The sequence below is a fragment of the Entelurus aequoreus genome, linkage group LG18, assembly GCF_033978785.1.
Source record: "Entelurus aequoreus isolate RoL-2023_Sb linkage group LG18, RoL_Eaeq_v1.1, whole genome shotgun sequence".
Classification (NCBI taxonomy): Eukaryota; Metazoa; Chordata; class Actinopteri; order Syngnathiformes; family Syngnathidae; genus Entelurus; species Entelurus aequoreus.
In genome coordinates, this window is record NC_084748.1 from 23141778 (window position 1) to 23163906 (window position 22129).

Below are 22129 nucleotides of genomic sequence, written 5' to 3' on the forward strand. Positions count from 1 at the left end.
CTGGGTGAGCAGTTGCACAGAGGCTAAAGTTGAAATGGCATCTGTGGTCTATTGGCAAGAATGTTTCTCTTCCCCGAATCTTACTCTATTTGAACCACTTTTTATGGATTTATTTTAGGAGCAAAATGAGAATAAAAGTGGTACTTGTTCATTTTTTCTTGTCGCACAATCTATTTTTAATCGCGGATGCGAGTAAATTGATGGCACTGCACACTTCTGCATATTGCATGCATACGTCTGCACCATAGACAAATATGACCACCCTAATTTCACATTATCAATGGCATTTCAAAAAGCACTTTCTTTACTTGGTGATGCAGAAAAACATCTTGCATATGATGCCCTTGCAATCTTGGTTTTGGCACTTCTACGCATGGCTGCAGTCTGCCATGTGCCAGGCGACATATTTTCTGAACCATGCTTCTGGTTGTGGAAATCTCTTTTTGATGGGTGGCTCCTACGCTTCTTTGCTTTCCTGCCAGTGTCTTGGTAGTTCAGCAGGTCCTTTGCCAGATGCAGTTTCACATCCAGAAACGCTTTGCTGGTCGGGTAAACACTACTTTGTACTAACTTAAGACTGTGGGTTGAAGGAATGTATATCTTTTTCATGCTAATTCCACATATTGCCAGCAAACACACCTATTCTGTGTTATATGTGTTTTACGTTGCACGATTGCACCCAGAAAAATGTTTAGTTTGTGAACCCGCTCTCAAACAATGGCAATAAAAACTATTCCGATTCTGATTCTGATACACAGACAATAGTGTTGTCCCGATATCAATATTTTGGTAACGGTACCAAAATTATTTAGATACTTTTCAGTACTTTTCTAATAAAGGGGACCACAAAAAATTGCATTATTGGCTTTATTTTAACAAAAAATCTTACAGTAAATTAAACATATGTTTTTTATTGCAAGTCTGTCCTTAAATAAATTAATGAACATGCAAGACAACTTGTCTTTTAGTAGTAAGTAAGCTAACAAAGGCTCCTAATTTAGTCTGCTTGTCATGATCCGTGATCTGGATCATGTTTGTTTAGTTATTTTCTGTTAGTTTTGGACTGCTTTAGTTCTTGGTTGTGCACCTGTGAGTTTGTTTTGGTTGCCATGGTCACTCATTGTGTTCACCTGTCTGTGATTAGTGCTCGCCCGCTCACCTGCTTCCCGAGCACTAATCAGAGGCATTATTTAAGTTGCCTTTGCCAGTCAGTCGGCCTGGCTTCATTGTTTGCGTCACACCTATGCCACGTAAGTTTTGTTTATTCCATGTCATAGTCTATGCTAAGTCTTAGCTTCCTATGTGAAAGGCACACTTGCCTTTTTGTTGTTTTGCCTGCATTTTTTGTATTTTGGTAATTTATGTTAAATAAATCAAATCCTACCTTCACACTGTCGTCCGGAGCCGTCCATTTTTGCATCTTGGGAGAACAACCGCGCAGCAAGCTGCACCCCCGGCGTGACAGAATGATGCCAGCAATTTGTTCTTCCGCAAGGGACCACGAGGTGATGGAGACGCGCTGGCGAAAATAGAAGCCAGCCAGAAAGGCTTCGTTTTGCCGTCAGGACGCGTCGTTCCCCCAAACTCCTCCTCCGGCACACAGCACACCTCAAGCAGCCCACTCTTCCCCTCAGTTGTTCGGTAATCCTGTTACGCATTTTCCCAAAAATGTTTTCGATTGGGCTGCGAGCCAAATGAACAGTGGCAATAATGACGTCAGTCCATTGGCGCCCCCAGTGACTCTGACTCCGCCCCTAAGGACTCTAGCCCGCCCAAGTCACAGACTTGTTCCCTCTGTCCACCCACACAATCTCAGGTGGGGGGGGGGGGGAACGTTCTGGACAATTTAAAGGGGAGGAGTCTACCCCCCTCCTGACCTCCCTCCACCCACCCCTAAAGACTGTTCCAGTCCGCAAGGAGTGCGTCTGGTATCCGCTTTTTGAGGGGGGGGCTGGTGCCGGGAGCTGTGCTAGTGGGGTGGCTCAGCTGCGCCATGCCAAGCCACAACCTCCAGCCCGGCCACCACAACCAGTTTATCGCCATGCCAAGCCACACCCTCCAGCCCGGACGCCACCACCAGTCTTTCGGCCTGCCAAGCCGCAACCCCCAGCTAGGCCACCTCCAACTGCACCAAGGCTAGCACCAAGTCCAAGGCTAGCACCAAGTCCAAGGCTAGCACCTGCACCAAGGCTAGCACCAGCTGCACCCCGCCAAGCTCCAGTTCCTGCACCCCGCCAAGCTCCAGTTCCTGCATCCCGCCAAGCTCCAGTTCCTGCACCACGACAAGCTCCAGTTCCTGCACCACGCCAAGCTTCCGTTCCTGCACCACACCAAGCTTCCGTTCCTGCACCACGACAAGTACCAGTACCTGCACCACGGCTAGCACCTGTCGCTGCACCACGGCTAGCACCTGTCGCTGCACCACGGCTAGGACCAGTGGCTGCACCAGTGGCTGCACCCGCGCCTGCTTCGTCTGCTGCACCCGCGCCTGCTTCGTCTGCTGCACACGCGCCTGCTTCGTCTGCTGCGCCTGCTTCGTCTGCTGCACCCGCGCCTGCTTCGTCTGCTCCACCCGCGCCTGCTTCGTCTGCTCCACCCGCGCCTGCTTCGTCTGCTGCACCCGCGCCTGCTTCGTCTGCTGCACCCGCGCCTGCTTCGTCTGCTGCTGCTTCCACGCCTGCTTCGTCTGCTGCTGCTTCCACGCCTGCTTCGTCTGCTGCTGCTTCCACGCCTGACTCGTCTGCTGCTGCTTCCACGCCTGACTCGTCGTCTGCTTCCACGCCTGCCTCGTCCGCTGCTTCCACGCCTGCCACGACGCCGACGCGCCCACCTCCCCATCGATCACGGATGTGGCTGCTCCCTGGTTGTCGGCCTTGCCAAGTGCACCCACCTCCCCGTCGGCCACGGATGTGGCCGTTCCCGGGTTGCCCGCCTCGCCTGCTGCAGCGGCGTTCCACATGCCGCCGCCACTTGACTTGTCCTAGGTGGATTTGGGGACACTTGGCCTGGCGACCCACCGCCAAGTCCTCCCTCCGCCCTTCCGTGACTTTTGACCCTGCTTGGTTTTTGTTTGTTTTTTGGACATCTGGAATCTGTCCTTAAGGAGGGCTCTCTGTCATGATCCGTGGTCTGGATCATGTTTGTTTAGTTATGTTCTGTTAGTTTTGGACTGCTTTAGTTCTTGGTTGTGCACCTGTGAGTTTGTTTTGGTTGCCATGGTCACTCATTGTGTTCACCTGTCTCTGATTAGTGCTCGCCCGCTCACCTGCTTCCCGAGCACTAATCAGAGGCATTATTTAAGTTGCCTTTGCCAGTCAGTCGGCCTGGCTTCATTGTTTGCGTCACACCTATGCCACGTAAGTTTTGTTTATTCCATGTCATAGTCTATGCTAAGTCTTAGCTTCCTATGTGAAAGGCACGCTTGCCTTTTTGTTGTTTTGCCTGCATTTTCTGTAGTTTGGTGATTTATGTTAAATAAATAGAATCCTACCTTCACACTGTCGTCCGGAGCCGTCCATTTTTGTATCTTGGGAGAACATCCGCGCAGCAAGCTGCACCCTTGCCGTGACACTGCTGACATATGCAGTAACATATTGTGTCATTTTCCATTCTATTATTTTGTCAAAATTATTAAGGACAAGTGGTAGAAAATTTCTTATTAATCTACTTGTTAATTTACTGTTAATGCGGCTGCTAGACTCTTGACAAAAACAAGAAAGTTTGATCATATTACGCCTATACTGGCTCACCTGCACTGGCTTCCTGTGCACTTAAGATGCGACTTTAAGGTTTTACTACTTACGTATAAAATACTACACGGTCTAGCTCCATCCTATCTTGCTGACTGTATTGTACCATATGTCCCGGCAAGAAATCTGCGTTCAAAGAACTCCAGCTTATTAGTGATTCCCTGAGCCCCAAAAAAGTCTGCGGGCTATAGAGCGTTTTCTGTTCGGGCTCCAGTACTATGGAATGCCCTCCCAGTAAAAGTTAGAGATGCTACCTCAGTAGAAGCATTTAAGTCCCATCTTAAAACTCATTTGTATACTCTAGCCTTTAAATAGACCCCCCTTTTTTAGACCAGTTGATCTGCCGTTTTCTTTTCTCCTTTGCCCCCTCGTCGGGTTATTCCGGTTCCGGTGACCATGGATGAGGTGCTGGCTGTCCAGAGTTGGGACCCGGGGTGGACCGCTCGCCTGTGCATCGGTTGGGGACGTCTCTGCGCTACTGACCTGTCTCCGCTCGGGATGGACTTCTGCTGGCCCCACTATGGACTGGACTCTCACTGTTATGTGGATCCACTAGGGACTGTACTTAGAGGGGGGGTTACCCACATATGCGGTCCTCTCCAAGGTTTCTCATAGTCATTCACATCTACGTCCCTTGTGTGGGCTCTGTGCCGAGGATGTCGTTGTGGCTTGTGCAGCCCTTTGAGACTTTTGTGATTTAGGGCTATATAAATAAACATTGATTGATTGATACTGTTACTATCTGCTTACTTTCTCTTTTAACATGGTCTATCTACACTTCTGTAAAAATCACTTATTCTTCTGTTGTTTGATACTTGACATTAGTTTTGGATGATACCACAAATTTGGGTATCAATCTGATACCAAGTAGTTACAAGATCATACATTGGTTATATTCAAAGTCATCGTGTGTCCTGTCCAGGGACATATTTCCTGTGTTTATAAACACAATATACATTAAAAAAAAACAAAAGAAGATGTTGTGATGCCAAAAAATATCGCTGTTATCATAGTAGTATCGACTAGATACGGCGGACCTGTACTTTTTAGAGGCGGTAAAGTACAGAAAATTATTCATTAGTATCACGTTACTCTACTAATACCGGTATACCGTACAACCTTAACAGACACTTGATAAAATAAATGTATCAGGGGTTTTTAAAATCATATTTCTGAATGTTAACTATAGAGATGGGTACAAAATTCACTTTTTTAGGTACCGACCTAATTCCGTCAGTACTCCCGGGTGCCGATACACGTAAAATCAAACAATACTATTTTTCGGTACCTTTGTTCCACGTTTGGTTGCAGTTTTGGCACGCTAAAGCACTTGGCAGAAAATAAGCAATCAGAGCGGACTCAGCTGGACTGCCTCTAGTTAATGTTACAATTGTTTTCATCCCAACTAAGCAAGAAGAAGGCGCGCAAAAGCACAGTAAGCCTCCACTTTTCAAAATACGCTAGCGTGATACTAACTTACATTGGATATGCCATATACATGCTACCCATTAGCATAAGCATTTTTACATGAAGATTTAAACTACAACTAAGATGCATGTTATAATCAAACAGCTGGTGTGTAGTAAGTACAATACTTACAGTATAAAACCCTTTGTAGGGGTAAGACAAGAATAGAAAATTCAACTTAATAGCAAATACTACTTCCTGACTACGGAAACACACCGTAGTCTATACATGACTGCCATCTAACATTACGGATTTACAACTGCATGCAAAGTGTACTATATGATACTTGCAAATGATACACAGTGGTGTAAGAAAAAAAATAAAACAACTGGACAGCACAGTTATTATTATCGACTCCCAAATGCCGAGAATTTGTATCGGTAAGCCTAAATGTGAAAACGTATTAATTCCTACACTTTTGTAGGCCGATTCAAACTGTTCCAAGGTCAAAGAGTGCCTTGATAATGTTCAGCACGGTAGCTTTTTTCCATTTTTTTTCTTGTATACACCTCAGACTCAAATATTTTGTTACTTGATGCACGCTAACTGTTAGCATGGGTACATGCTCAAAGTAGCCTTTTAGTTTCTTTTTTCAAGCACATTTTACTGTTGTATACTTCAGAGCTATATATTTTGGTACCTTATTAACCCTCACTGTTAGCAGGCTAATGTTAGCATGTCAACATGCTGACGTTAGCATGTTAGCCTTTATAGCTAATTTGACAGGTGTACATCTCAGACTCATATATGTTGGTTCTGGACAAATGCTTACTGTTAGCATGCTAATGTTGGAATGCCACCTTTTTTTTGTAGCTCATATTACAAGTACAGTACAGTATACGCCTCAAACTCCTACAGTATATTTTGTAACTTACCTGGGTGTGGACGGAGCGGTCACCCTCTCCTCGAGCTTGGCAATTTACTCCAGTACAGGGTGAGAGAGAAACATATATGGAAACATTGACAATAAAAAATATTCAAAATTTTAATCCTATTTGGCTAGCGTGTTAACTGTTAGCATTGCAATTCGGCTGTGGCTTTTTTTGCTACCAATATTGCACTTTCTAAGATTTTTATGCTAACTATATATATTCATAGCATTTTACTCCAGTACCGTGTGAGAGAGAAACATAGATGGAAACATTGACAATACATTGTTTAAATAATTTTTAATGCTATTTGGCTAGCGTGTTAACTGTTTGCATTGCAATTAAGCTTTGGCTTTTTTTCTACCGAAATTGCACTTTCTTAGATTTGTATGCTAATTATATGTATTCATAGCATGCACACTTGATAAAATGAATAGTTTTCCCCATCATATTTCTGCACACTATGTAACATACCATTATTATAGTACGTACTATGATAATAATAATAATGGTCAGTTTTAGTCACACACAAAAAGTCTCACAATACAGTCCCTCCACACTCTCATCAAGTTAAGCTCTCACAGGAGGCGTTGCCATAGAAACAATGGTCAAATGTAAGCTCAAAAAAACAAACCCTCTCCTTGACGACCGTGTACCTGCTCCTGGGAAGGAACAAAAAACATACAATTTGAGAGGAGCCATTAGGTGACAGGATATTTTCCTTTCCGGGACAGATGGTGAATCTGAAAATTGACAGTAGCTTGGCGATTTTTTTATGAGAGAGTACGGAAGAGAGCAGTTTTTTTTCCCCCTCAGTGTCTTCTCACCTGGATCTGGACTTTGTATTTCATTGAGCATCTGGAGCGTGGAGCAGAAACGGGGCGCTCACTTGTACGCATACTGACAGATCTGTCAACAATAGTTAGGAGAAATTGATTTTGTGGACAAAAAAGTTTTAGGTAAATGGAAGCACAAACAAAAGTGTTGCATGCTCGGTATTTAAGTGTGCACCAAATTTCAGAAGAAAAAGATAATTAGATTTGCTGCTGATTGACTATAAGCCAAAGATATGTACATTGTGATATGAGATATTTGTAAATGCTTATTTACATACTTTGAATTGTTTCGAAACAGTGCCTGTAACACGGCAGTAAAACAGCTGATCAAACAAAACAGAAGCCATCGTCATGGACCCGCTATCTGCGGAAGCTAAGCAGACTCAGTAACTAATGATGCTAGCTTGATTACATTACGATAGCACGTACTAACATGCATTAAAACACTCCTACAAGACATTACACATGGGACTGTTTCGTAAGTATGAATTGTTTCAGTTATATTGTAAAACGTACAAACTTTGCTTGAAGTGACAAATCGGGCGGTATAGCTCGGTTGGTAGAGTGGCCGTGCCAGCAACTTGAGGGTTCCAGGTTCGATCCCCGCTTCTGCCACCCTAGTCACTGCCATTGTGTCCTTGGGCAAGACACTTTACCCACCTGCTCCCAGTGCCACCCACACTGGTTTAAAAATGTAACTTAGATATTGGGATTCACAATGTAAAGCGCTTTGAGTCACTAGAGAAAAACGCTATATAAATATAATTCACTTCACAATGAAGAATAATTTCCAACAGAACGCTATGGACGGTTATACTTTATATATACTGTATATGTATGTATGTATGTATATATATGTATATATATATATATATATATATATATATATATATATATATATATATATATATATATATATATATATATATATATATATATATATATATATATATATATGTATATATATATGTGTATATATACTGTGTATATATATATATATATATATATATATATATATATATATATATATATATATATATATATATATATATATATATATATATATATATATATATATATATGTATGTGTATATATATATATATATATATATATATATATATATATATATATATATATATATATATATATATATACATACATATATACATATATATATATATATATATATATATATATATATATATATATATATATATATATATATATATATATATATATATATATATATTAGGGCTGCGAATCTTTGGGTGTCCCACGATTCGATTCAATATCGATTCTTGGGGTCACAATTCGATTATGAATCGATTTTTTTCGATTCAACGCGATTCTCGATTCAAAAACGATATTTTTCCGATTCAAAAGGATTCTCTATTCATTCAATGCATAGGATTTCAGCAGGATCTACCCCAGTCTGCTGACATGCAAGCAGAGTAGTAGATTTTTGTAAAAAAGCTTTTATAATTGTAAAGGACAATGTTTTATCAACTGATTGCAATAATGTAAATTTGTTTTAACTATTAAATGAACCAAAAATATGACTTATTTGATCTTTGTGAAAATATTGGACACAGTGTGTTGTCAACCTTATGAGATGCAATGCAAGTGTAAGCCACTGTGACACTATTCTTCATTTTTATTTATTTTTTATTTTTTATAAACGTCTAATGATAATGTCAATGAAGGATTTTTAATCACTGCTATGTTGAAATTGTAACTAATATTGATACTGTTGTTGATAATATTCATTTTTGTTTCACTACTTTTGGTTTGTTCTGTGTCGTGTTTGTGTCTCCTCTCAATTGCTCTGTTTATTGCAGTTCTGAATGTTGCTGGGTTGGGTTTGGGTTTGGAATTGGATTGCATTGTTATGGTATTGCTGTGTATTGTTTTGTTGGATTGATTAAAAAAAATAATAATAATAATAATCGATTTTTGAAAAATGAGAATCGATACTGAATCGTACAACGTGAGAATGGCGATTTGAATTTGAATCGATTTTTTCCCACACCTCTAATATATATATATATATATATATATATATATATATATATATATATATATATATATATATATATATATATATATATATATATATATATATATATATATATATATATATACATACATGTACCGTATATGCTCAGTGGCCTTGTGGTTAGAGTGTCCTGTGACTGGAAGGTTGTGAGTTAAAACCCCGGCCAAGTCATACCAAACAAGACTATACAAATGGGACCCATTGCCTCCCTGCTTGGCACTCAGCATCAAGGGTTGGAATTGGGGGTTAAATCACCAAATGATTCGCGAGCGCGGCCACCCAGGGGGTGAACACGAGCATGGAAATTTAACTTTTACTTCATACTTTTCATTATACTTTCGTTATACTTTCGGTTCAAGGCATGAAACGTGATGTACATTTTCAACCCACAGCACCTGCAGTGAGCAAACTCATCCAAAAGATGGCGTGATAGCAAAAACAATAACACACCTATTCTGGGCCTACGTCGGTGTATTATGTAAACTACTTGTTGAATACAAATTATTATGGCCGTGAGCGGAAAAAAACAAACATAAATTAGCTGCAGAGGTTTATAGGCCACAGGGTTCAAAGCGCTGGAGAAAAAGTAGCAGTCTTATAGTCCGGAAAATATGTTACATAAGGATATGTTAAAGTTCCATTTTCTTTTTTACATTGGGTATTTTCTTTTTTTTTTAAAACAACTCCAGTCCTCACAGAGGCCAAGAGTTGCGGTTGACATGGAAAGCCTGAAAGAGAAAGCATCAATTACATTCTGGGTTTGTTTTTCTCTCGGTATATGTGTGACTACGTCTGAAACAGTAAATAGAACATTTAACCTCGGCGGGATTGTCTGTAAGCCTCTTCTTGCTGATTCAGGACTGAGCCGCTCAGTGAAAGTGTTACTGCTGCATGTGTGTGTGTGTGTGTGTGTGTGTGTCTGTGTGTGTTTGTCAACGCGAACACCTGCGAATGTGCCAGAAGCGCCTCAGTGGACCACTGTCTTTGAACTCTCCCGCTGACGCACGCACTCGTGACATGCATGCACACAATCCAGCTCGTGTGTGAACACACTGAACTAGAGTTGTTGAGCGTTCCTTTGACACACTTATGTGTGTACGCTTCAATAAAGTATTTAGCAAACTACACTTCTACAGTATTTTCTATGCGCTGGATCAGCTACTCCTCCTCTCTCAGTCTCAGTGGTGCAGTAGGAAGGAGATTCATATGGCCCCATTTGTCACAGTTTACCTGACACATGAAACGTGACAAATTGGAGGGGGTGGGGGGGTGCAATATCCACTTTAGCCGCCAGATGGCAATCGTGTTTCTAATATCTTAAAGTGTGTTTTGTGGCAATTCCAACTCTGACCACAGAGTAAGTTGCTATGTGGAAGTGGCACTTTCCATCATTTTCAGCAGACTGCATTGCAATATGTTTAACCCCTTCTCTTTCTCTTACGTCAGGGGTGTCCAAAGTGCGGCCCGGGGACCATTTGCGGCCCGCCACACATTCTGGAAATACTATTGTAAAAATAAAAAAGAACATTCAAAAAAGTGGAATGAGGTGAAATCTAACGAGAAAAAGTTGCAATGTTGACACAAAAGCTGCCATGCAGGATGTTTTTTATTTCTTTTGTCTTTCTTCATTTTTCTTTTTTTGCCATTGCTCAAAAAAAAATAATGACAAAAAATCCATGTTATAATGAATTATTTTCAGGGCTCCAATTACTTCAATCAATCAATCAGTCAATGATTATTTATATAGCCCTAAATCACAAGTGTCTCAAAGGGCTGTACAAGCCACAACGACATCCTCGGTACAGAGCCCACATACGGGCAAGGAAAAACTCACCCCAGTGGGACTTCAATGTGAATGACTATGAGAAACCTTGGAGAGGACCGCATATGTGGGTAACCCCCCCCCTCTAGGGGAGACCGAAAGCAATGGATGTCGAGTGGGTCTGACATAATATTGTGAAAGTCCAACACATCAGCGAAAGTCCAGTCCATAGTGGGGCCAGCAGGAACCATCCCGAGTGGAGACGGGTCAGCAGCGTAGAGATGTCCCCATCTGATGGACAGGCTAGCGGTCCACCCCGGGTTGGGAGCAGAGTAGAAAAGAAAAGAAAAGAAACGGCAGATCAACTGGTCTAAAAAGGGAGTCTATTTAAAGGCCAGAGTATACAAATGAGTTTTAAGATTAGACTTAAATGCTTCTGCTGAGGTAGCATCTCTAACTTTTACCGGGAGGGCATTCCATAGTATTGGAGCCCGAATAGAAAACGCTCTAAAGCCTGCAGACTTTTTTTGGGCTCTGGGAATCACTAATAAGCCGGAGTTCTTTGAACGCATATTTCTTGCCGGGACATATGGTACAATACAATCGGCAAGATAGGCAGGAGCTTGACCGTGTAGTATTTTATATGTAAGTAGTAAAACCTTAAAGTCGCATCTTAGGTGCACAGGAAGCCAGTGCAAGTGAGCCAGTATAGGCGTAATATGATCAAACTTTTTGTTTTTGTCAAAAGTCTAGCAGCCGCATTTTGTACCATCTGTAATCTTTTAATGCTAGACATAGGGAGGCCCAAAAATAAAACGTTACAGTAATCGAGACGAGATGTAACGAACGCATGGATAATGATCTCAGCATCGCTTGTGGACAAAATGGAACGAATTTTTGAGAATATTTCACTTTAAAATGTTGTATGTGGTAAATATTGCATATATTGTGTAGTAGCCATATAAAAATATCAAAGTTTTCTTTGACAAAAGCGCATAAAACAAACAAAAAAATAGTTCCAGCATAAAATCGACAGACATATCTGAAGTTGATCTCGTAACTTAAGTGTTGACAGTAAAAGAAAAACCTAATAAAAATGTATCACTTTATGAGTGGGGCACTTTTTGGATCCCAAATATATTTAGTGATTTTTTTATTTATCTTTTCACTGTGATTACTCAAAAATATGAAATAATTAAAATCAATGGTGTCCTGCATTATTGATCTTTTGGGGCTCTAATTACTAAATACTGCATATTTCAGTTTTACTATAAAAAAAACTAAGTTGTTTTGGACAAAAAAGCCATAAAACATTTTTTTAAATTTGTATTACTTTATATCAACTTGAAGTTGATATAGAGATTGACTGTAAGCGTTAAATAATTTAAAAAAAATAATCTGACTTATTTTTAACATTTTAATGACTGAGACCCTTTATGGTCCCAGGGACTCCTAAAGGTAAAATAAATAAAAAAAATGCATATATTTTGTTATGGTTTGAAAATGAAAAATATCAAAATGGCCCCCACATGCTTTAATTTTTCCGTGTGCGGCCCTCAGTGGAAAAAGTTTGGACACCCCTGTCTTACGTGAATCCACCCAGGAATGGGGCAATATGAATCCCCTCCCTACTGTACATCTGCTTAGAAGTTTATTTGGTCCTGTGACACAGCTCGTAACTCAACTTGTTTGTATCTCAAATCAATGTGAGCCATTTAAATTCAAATTCAATTGAACTCTGCTGAGCCCACAAAAACATCACAATTTCAACATGCAATGTGTTTCTGTTTTTTTAGGAAGAAAAATAATAGACAGGAATTGAACAAATGTGACAGCAATTGCTATGGAATGGAAAATGGGTAAGTTCTGCTTCTTCCTACTCCTTTTGGGACATGTTGAAATGTGAAACTGCAAATATCTACTGTGTTATATTGTAACTGTATGCTGCATGTGAGAAATAAACTAATACCTGAACCAAAAGTCCAGAAGTACTCGGAAAAAGATTTACCCCTAAAAGGCTTAGTGCTCCAAAAGGTCCGAAATGTACCCAAATAATCTAAAAGGCGGGCCCAGGGGCCCTTCTGGGTGTGTTTGGCTTGAATTTTTACGGCCACATGAAGTCAATAACATCAACAGCTTTTTAGCACCTAAAAAACATTGCCAGAACCAGACAAATAGTGACCAAATGAGACTTACAAAGACCAAGCAGGTTAGACTACTGTAATTGCCTTCTCACTTAGCTCTCTGAAGAGCTGTAAAGCAGGTGCATTACAGCCAGAATGCTGCTGCTCGAGTCCTGACTTGAACCAGGAAATATGACTATATTAGTCCAGTGCTTAGGTTACTGCACTGGCTTCCTGTTGCTCTGAAAATACATTAAAACAGCTCTGCTTGTGTACAAGTCTTTTCATGGCCTTGCGGCAACGTACATATCTGACATGTTAGAACCATATTAACCATCGCAGGCTCCGAGAACCTCAGGGAGTGGTCTCCTGCAGGTGCCCAGAGTCAGGACCAAACACACTTTGGTTGCATTTCAGTTGTACGCTCCTAAAATCTGGAATAGTCTTCCAGGGGATGTGAGACAGGGCTCAGTGTTGGCAATGTTCAAATCTAGGTTGAAAACACTCTTATTTAACTGTGCATATGACAACTGATGGTATTTTATCTACAGTCTTTGACTTTGATTTTAATGTTTTATTTTATGTTTTTGATTTGAATTATAAAGGTTTTTAAGATAATTTTTATGAATATTTTATTTTGTATTGTGCCTCCTTGTAATTTTTCTGTAAATCACTTTAAATTACCCTGTGTACAAATTAGGCTTTATAGATAAACTTGCCTTGCCCTGCCATTTTTAACCTTTGGAGTGACTCTGTTTATCATTGGGACCAGTTTTATTTTGTGGCCTCAAATCAAAAATTCTGTTCGAACCTCATAGATCATGTGTGTCAAACGTTTGCACGGTTGCTATGTATAAAAAACTGCTGTTTGGAATAAATTCATTAGATGTTGCAATAGCAATTAGTTTAGGCAAGCACAACGTTTATAGCGGGGCCAAGCAAGTATGCCAAGTAAGAGGTACACTCCCCCTGAGCATAAAATAAATGCAAAATGTATTACATCCTCTACTTCGAACACGGTCCGTGTACCTTCCGTTCTGTATATTTCCAATTCTGAAGCGCAAATCAAAAAACAAAATTAGGGCCGTTTTTCGATTTGTATTATAAATGGCAGATTTGAAAACAAACAAAAAAGGGTTGATTTTCATTAAAATATTGCCGTAAAATTGGATTCTGTGCTGTTTTCCTTTTATGGATTAAAATGTTTCCAGATAAACCCAAAAATCCAATTCATGTTGATCCACAATGCAAAAATTGGTGTTTATCTGTGTGATGACAAATCGAACCGGAAGCAGCATTTTAGCTTTTCCTTTGTGTTTAGCATGTTTTTAGCATAACGGTAACATCTTTGTTCAGCAGGAGTCCTATTGTCCTTTTAAAAAAGTGTCATTATTTAGTTGTTCAACTTTCGTTTCAGAAATGAAAACAGAAAAAAAAAAAATGGCCTGAAATTTGTTTTTTGATTTGCATTTAAGGATTCAAAATAGAATGAACGGAAGGTAAATGGACGATTTTCATTAAAATATTGCCAACTTTTTTTTATTTTGTGCTGTTTTCCTTTTATGGATTTTTTACCCAGATAAACACAAAAATCAAATTCATGTTCATCCAAAATGCAAAAATGTGTGTTTGTCTGTGAAATTGAACCGGAAGCAGTATTTTAGCTTTTCCTTTGCTTTTAGCATGTTTTTAGCATAACAGTAACACCTTTGTTCAGCAGGGGTTCAAAATTAGTTTTTTCATTTGCATTGGAGAATTTGTGTGAGGTGATGTGGAATGTAACACAAATTTACCCAAAATATAACAATTAGCCGAGAGTCAGCTCGTATCCCTAAAAACTTGTGAGCAGGGGCACTCATGAGCCAAGGAACCACAAATGCAATGTTCTACAAGACTTTGAGTAAAACACAACAGATTATACTTAAGACATCTCTGCTAGGTGGAAAACTGCATGGATTTATGTTACGTGACCTTTTATGTACCGACCACATACTGACAACCATATAGAACACACTCAGAACTGTATTATATCATCCATTACTGGAATTGATGATCCTGGGCGATGTCTCAAATGAAATAGATCCAAGCATGAAAAAGAGCCAAGCGGTTCCAGGATGAAGTCAGCATCCACAGACAGACAGTTAGACTGATGAAAAGTTACACAGTCGTACGCAAAGATAAAGATGAATGTGCCGACACGTTCAAATCCTGGCTCTGATTTGATTTCTTTTCGCATGGTCCATTATTTTTCTTCCTTGCTTCCAGCTTTTTAATGAGTGTCTTCATTCCGCATGTTACTGTCTGACGTTACGCTCCGAGCGACAGTTATCTTTACACTCCAGTACACATTCCGCAGCCAACACCCTCCTTCTCTTCCTCACTTTCTCACAAACTTGCCAAGTCTGTCTGCCCAATTTGCAAACCACTTCAAGTGATTTGTTTTCCAAGTTATGCCAGTGTTTGATATTTTCTGCTTGCAAGGCCACTGATTCACTGCGCCTTCTCTCTTCTTCTTGAACTCAATGTTGCCGGACTAGGCCTGGGCCTATAATCAGTAAGTCAAATAATCAAACACATTTATTGTATGGCCATTACGTATTTATTTTCTTCTTTGTGATTACATTTCTAAATACACTATATTGCCAAAAGTATTTGGCCACCCATCCAAGTGATCAGAATCAAGTGTCCTAATCACTTGGACCGGCCACAGGTGTATAAAATCAAGCACTTAGGCATGGAGACTGTTTCTACAAACATTTGTGAAAGAATGGGCCGCTCTCAGGAGCTCAGTGATTTTCAGCGTAGAACTGTCATAGGATGCCACCTGTGCAACAAATCTAGTCGTGAAATTTCCTGGATCCTAAATATTTCAAAGTCAACTGGCGGCTTTATTATAAGAAAATGGAAGAGTTTGGGAACAACAGCAACTCAGACACCAAGGGGTAGGCCACGTAAACTGAATGAGAGGGGTCAGCGGATGTTGAAACGCATAGTGCAAAGAGGTCGCCGACTTTCTGCACAGTCAGTTGCTAGAGAGCTCCACACTTCATGTGACCTTCCAATTAGCCCACGTACAGTACGCAGAGAGCTTCATGGAATGGGTTTCCATGGCCGATCAGCTGCATCTAAATGATACAAATCAGTACATATTTACACACTTAAAGTTCGTACATCCACACGCACATTCATTATACAAACATACACATACACATACTGTACATATACATTCACTGTACAAACATACATAAACACATACTGTACATATACATTCACTGTACAAACACACACATACTGTACATATACATTCACTGTACAAACACACACATACACATAGGGTACATATACATTCACTGTACAAACACACATATACACATACTGTGCATATACAAGTACATATGCACACATACACTCATGCACATAATCACGTTTCATCAAACATATATTAACGTTGTTGCCCTACGGTAAACTGGGTATAACACATGGCACACTGACAAAGCTTAACCTATTGTTACTATAACAACCTACAAGGTTAATGTAGGTTGCTTCTCTTTCTTCCCCTCCATTTTTCTGCATTCTTCCGTATCTCAAGTTATCATTACGTATATGTATTGTTGCATTTGAACAACAGTATTGTTGATAATAAAGGTAAAGTATTGGTATTGTTTATTAACAATAGCGCTATTTCTATTGGTATTCATATTGCTCCATTTGTAGTGTAATAATGCTCATTGTCATCACTGTATTATTTTTTTATTTTCGCTAACTGCTTATTTGCTATTACTTTTACCATCATATTTGTACATGTCATATTTGCTGATGTTGCTCTATTGTTGTTGTTGTTGTTATTGTTGTGTTTGCTGTTGTTGTTTTTGTCTCTCTGTCTAATTCCCCTCTTGTCCCCACAATTCCCCCCCTCTGTCTTCCTTTTTTTCTCTTTCTATCCCCTCCTGCTCCGGCCCGGCTGCACCAAATGATAATATAAATGCATTCAATAAAGTCAAATACAAATAAGGCAACAAGAGAAGTATCCTACACTTCTCTTTTGTAAATTAAATCTGAACAGCCGATATGGGCATCTACATCTACTATATGATTTGCCTGAGAAGCTGGACAGGACATTTAAAAAAGAAAAAAAAAGAAAATAAATAAATTATACATCATCAAGTCCAATACAAAGCGTCGGATGCAGTGGTGTAAAGCACGTTGCCACTGGACTCTAAAGCAGTGGACACGCCTTCTCTGGAGTGATGAATCACGCTTTTCCATCTGGCAATCTGATGGACGAGTCTGGGTTTGGAGGTTGCCGGGAGAACGCTACATTTCGGACTGCATTGTGCCAAGTGTGAAATTTGGTGGAAGAGGAAGGCGTGGGGTTGTTTTTCAGGAGTTGGGCTTGGCCCCTTAGTTCCAGTGAAAGGAACTTTGAAAACTCCAGGATACCAAAACATTTTGGATAATTCCATGCTACCAACCTTGTGGGAACAGTTTGGAGCGGGCCCCTTCCTCTTCCAACATGACAAGCAAGGTCCCTAAACACATGGATGACAGAGTCTGGTGTGGATGAACTTGACTGGCCTGCACAGAGTCCTGACCTGAACCGAATAGAACACCATTGGGATTAATTAGAACGGAGACTAAGAGCCAGGACTTCTCGACCAACATCAGTGTGTGACCTCATCAATGCGCTTTTGGAAGAATGGTCGAAAATTCCTATAAACACACTCCGCAACCTTGTGGACAGCCTTCCCAGAAGAGTTGAAGCTGTAATAGCTGCAAAAGGTGGACCGACATCATATTGAACCCTATGAGTTAGGAATGGGATGGCATTCCAAGTTCATATGTGAGTCAAGGCAGGTGGCCCAATACTTTTGGCAAAATAGTGTATATGACATTCACTGTAAATATTGTCCATTTAAAAATTAAAGGCAAAGACAACTCTTGCAATAAAGTAATAAGATAAAACAAAAAATATCATCGATAAATAGTGTGTTTGTTTTCCTCATGTCTCAGGGTGTAGGAGGGTTCACTCTGTGCATCACTCTTTGCACTTTGGCATGTTTATTTAAAAAACAGAATTAAATGAACGGAGCAAACCAAAAATCACTCCATATTCTCTAGTGCTCGCTAGTGTTACCATCTCTGAGTTATTGTGCAGAAATATGGGGAAATAACCACAATAGTGCACTTCATTCATTAACCGTCAACTTCAAGAAACTCTTCAAACTTCAAGTGTTTACAAAGTACAAAGAAGAAGAACCGTGATAAACATTCTGAATTTATTTCATCAATCCATTATTTTTCTAGATAATCTTATTTATCTCACCATATGAAATATAACTTACAGTACTTCACCAATTATTATTTATTCATTTATTTTAAATGTTATTAATTATGGAGTATATTGTGAATCAATTAAGAACGGGAAGTGAACAAAAGTGTCAGCAACTGCTATGTAAAGGAAAAGAGGTAGGATTAAATAAGCTCTGCTTCTTCCTACTCCTTTTTGAACATGTTGAATAGAGAAACTGGAAATTGTGATGTATCATGTTGTATGCATGCACGTTCGAAATAAACTCAAACTCAACTCAACTCAACTCAACCCTCTTGTCACCCATTCACCAAATGTGTCTCTGTGCAAGCTCCCGACAGCGACAGAGCCTCGCTATTTGCGACTGGCGAGTAAGAAGCACCGCAAGGTAAAACTAGGAGGAAAAATATGATGGCAAAGCCAAATATCTGGTATGACAATATTTCGGCTTCAAACCGCATGAGAAAGATGAGCCCGTCTACACGGCCGGACAAGCAAGTGTGCTGAATTTGTTGGAAAGTGATGGCAACAACAACAACAACTAAAAACACCGGGCCCGTTTTTTTCCAACTGGGGAAAAACTGCCCTTCAAGATGTTCAGTATTTATTGAAGTGCAATTTTTGTCAACAGAGATTGAGTGTCCATCTTATTTTTATTGTTTGTTTACTCAACCCTCTGGGGATTACTTAATTCAATAGCCAAAGAGCGGCTAAAGGACAAAAAAGTCCCAAGGGGGACTTAAATACAAATTTCGAATGTAAAGTCATTGTTAGACTGAACAATAGACCCCAATGACTATGTCAATGTGGTGGGGGGGGGGGGGGGGTGGTCAAAATGAAAAAACTTGTAACCCTTTTTTAAATAAAATAAAAATGTTGTAAATATATCACTGTGGGTCTTAGAGGGTTAAGAGTGTATAAAAACATTCATATTTTTTTGTACTTTTTTTGCTTAAATCACTCAATCAATTTCAGTTCTAAATTAAAACAAATATATATCATCTCATTATAAATAGTTATGTCAGGATTTTTTAAAGGCCTACTGAAACCCACTACTACCGACCACGCAGTCTGATAGTTTATATATCAATGATGAAATCTTAACATTGCAAAACATGCCAATACTTATAAAGTGCAAATTTAAATTTCCCGCTAAACTTCCGGTTGAAAACGTCTATGTATGATGACGTATGCGCGTGACGTCAATCGTTGAAACGGAGGTATTCGGCCCCATTGAATACAATACAAAAAGCTCTGTTTTCATCTTAAAATTCCACAGTATTCTGGACATCTGTGTTGGTGAATCTTTTGCAATTTGTTTAATGAACAATGAAGACTGCAAAGAAGAACGTTTTAGGTGGGATCGGTGTATTAGCGGCGGACTACAGCAACACAACCAGGAGGACTTTGAGATGGATAGCAGATGCGCTAGCCGCAGACCTCACCTTGACTTCCTCCGTCTCCGGGCCGCCGACCGCATCTATGATCGGGTGAAGTCTTTCGTCGCTCCGTTGATCGCTGGAACGCAGGTGAGCACGGGTGTTGATGAGCAGATGAGGGCTGGCTGGCATAGGTGGATAGCTAATGTTTTTGGCATAGCTCTGTGAGGTCCCGTTGCTAAGTTAGCTTCAATGGCGTTATTAGCAACAGCATTGTTAAGCTTCGCCAGCCTGGAAAGCATTAACCGTGTATTTACATGTCCATGGTTTAATAGTATTGCTGATTTTCTGTCTATCCTTCTAGTTATGGATTTATTTATTTTGTTTCTATCTGCATTTAAGCCCGATGCTATCACGTTAGCTCCGTAGCTAAAGAGCTTCACCGATGTATTGTCATGGAGATAAAAGTCACTGTGAATGTCCATTTCGCGTTCTCGACTCTCATTTTCAAGAGGATATAGTATCCGAGGTGGTTTAAAATACAAATCCGTGATCCACAATAGAAAAAGGAGAAAGTGTGGAATCCAATGAACCCTTGTACCTAAGTTACGGTCAGAGCGAAAAAGATATGTCCTGCACTGCACGCTAGTCCTTCACTCTCACGTTCCTCATCCACAAATCTTTCATCTTCGCTCAAATTAATGGGGTAATCGTCGCTTTCTAGGTCCGAATCTCTCTCGCTGCATTGAAAACAATGGGAAAATGTGAGCAGCCCTTCCTCCTGTGACGTCACGCTACTAATGGTAGGGGCAAGGCTTTTTTTTATCAGAGACCAAAAGTTGCGAACTTTATCGTCGTTCTATACTAAATCCTTTCAGCAAAAATATGGCAATATCGCGAAATGATCAAGTATGACACATAGAATGGATCTTCTATCCCCGTTTAAATAAAAAAAAATCATTTCAGTAGGCCTTCAAATGTTTTATTGTTTGCTACTTGTATGTAGGACAGTTAATATATTGTAGCATACATACTGGGTTTGTACGGTATAACAGTATTAGTTTAGTACTGCGATACTAATGAATCATATTCGGTACGATACCGCTTCTGAAAAGTACAGGTCCGCCACCCCCCCGCGCCCGTCGTGACATTGCTGGTTCACGAGTACACGAGCGTGTTCCGCAGTGCACAATCACGGAGTACTTACAAGCAGACACAGTGTGTAGACAGAAAAGGGAGAAGGGATGCATTTTGGCTTAAAACTAAAGGTAAAGGTGAAGCTATAACACTGAAAAGCCCTCAGGAAGAGGTGCTTTAAGACATGGCTAGCTAGCTGGCGGATAAAGTGCAGCCCCAGTCGGCAGTGTTTTAACAAATAAAGTAAGTTACTTACAAGTATCATCCCTGCAGGACGAGGAACTATTAAACATGCTTCACTAAACACCATAGCTCACCGGCGTCAAAATGTCAACAAACGACATTGGTGGATCTACACCTGACATCCACTGTAATGACACCAAGTACAGTAGCGTATCTAGTCTATACTACTAAGATTATTTCAACATTTTTTGGCATTACATCTTCTTTTGTTTTTTTTAAAATGTATATTATGTTCATAAACTCAGGACCTCGTTTCCCTGGACGCAGGATGATTTTGAATATGACCAATGTATGATCTGTAACTACTTGGTATCGGATTGATACCCAAATTTGTGGTATCATCCAAAACTAATGTAAAACATCCTAACAACAGCAGAATAAGTGATTATTACATTTTAACAAAAGTGTAGATAGAACATGTTAAAAGAGAAAGTAAGTATATATTAACAGTAAATGAACAAGTGGATTAATAATTCATTGTGTACCACTTGTCCTTAATATCCATCCATCCATTTTTTACCGCTTGTCCCATTCGGGGTCGCGGGGGGTGCTGGATCCTATCTCAGCTGCATTCGGGCGGAAGGCGGGGTACACCCTGGACAAGTCGCCACCTCATCACAGGGCCAACACAGATAGACAGACAACATTCACACTCACATTCACACACTATGGCCAATTTAGTGTTGCCAATCAACCTATCCCCAGGTGCATGTCTTTGGAGGCGGGAGGAAGCCGGAGTACCCGGAGGGAACCCACACAGTCTCGGGGAGAACATGCAAACTCCACACAGAAAGATCCCGAGCGCAGAGTCGAACCCAGGACCTTCGTATTGTGAGGCACATGCACTAACCTCTGTATCACCGTGTTGCCCGTCCTTAATAATTTTGACAAAACAATAGAATGATAAGTGACACAATATGTTACTGCATATGTCAGCAGACTAAATTAGGAACCTTTGTTTGCTTACTTACAAAAAGACACGTTGTCTTGTATGTTCACTATTTTATTTAAGGACAAACTTGCAATAATAAACACATGTTTAATGTACCCTAATATTTTTTTGTTAAAATAAAGCCAATAATGCCATTTTTTGTGGTCCCCTTTATTTAGAAAAGTATCGAAAAGTATCAAAATAATTTTGGTACCGTCCATCCATCCATTCATTTTCTACCGCTTGTCCCTTTTTGGGGTCGCGGGGG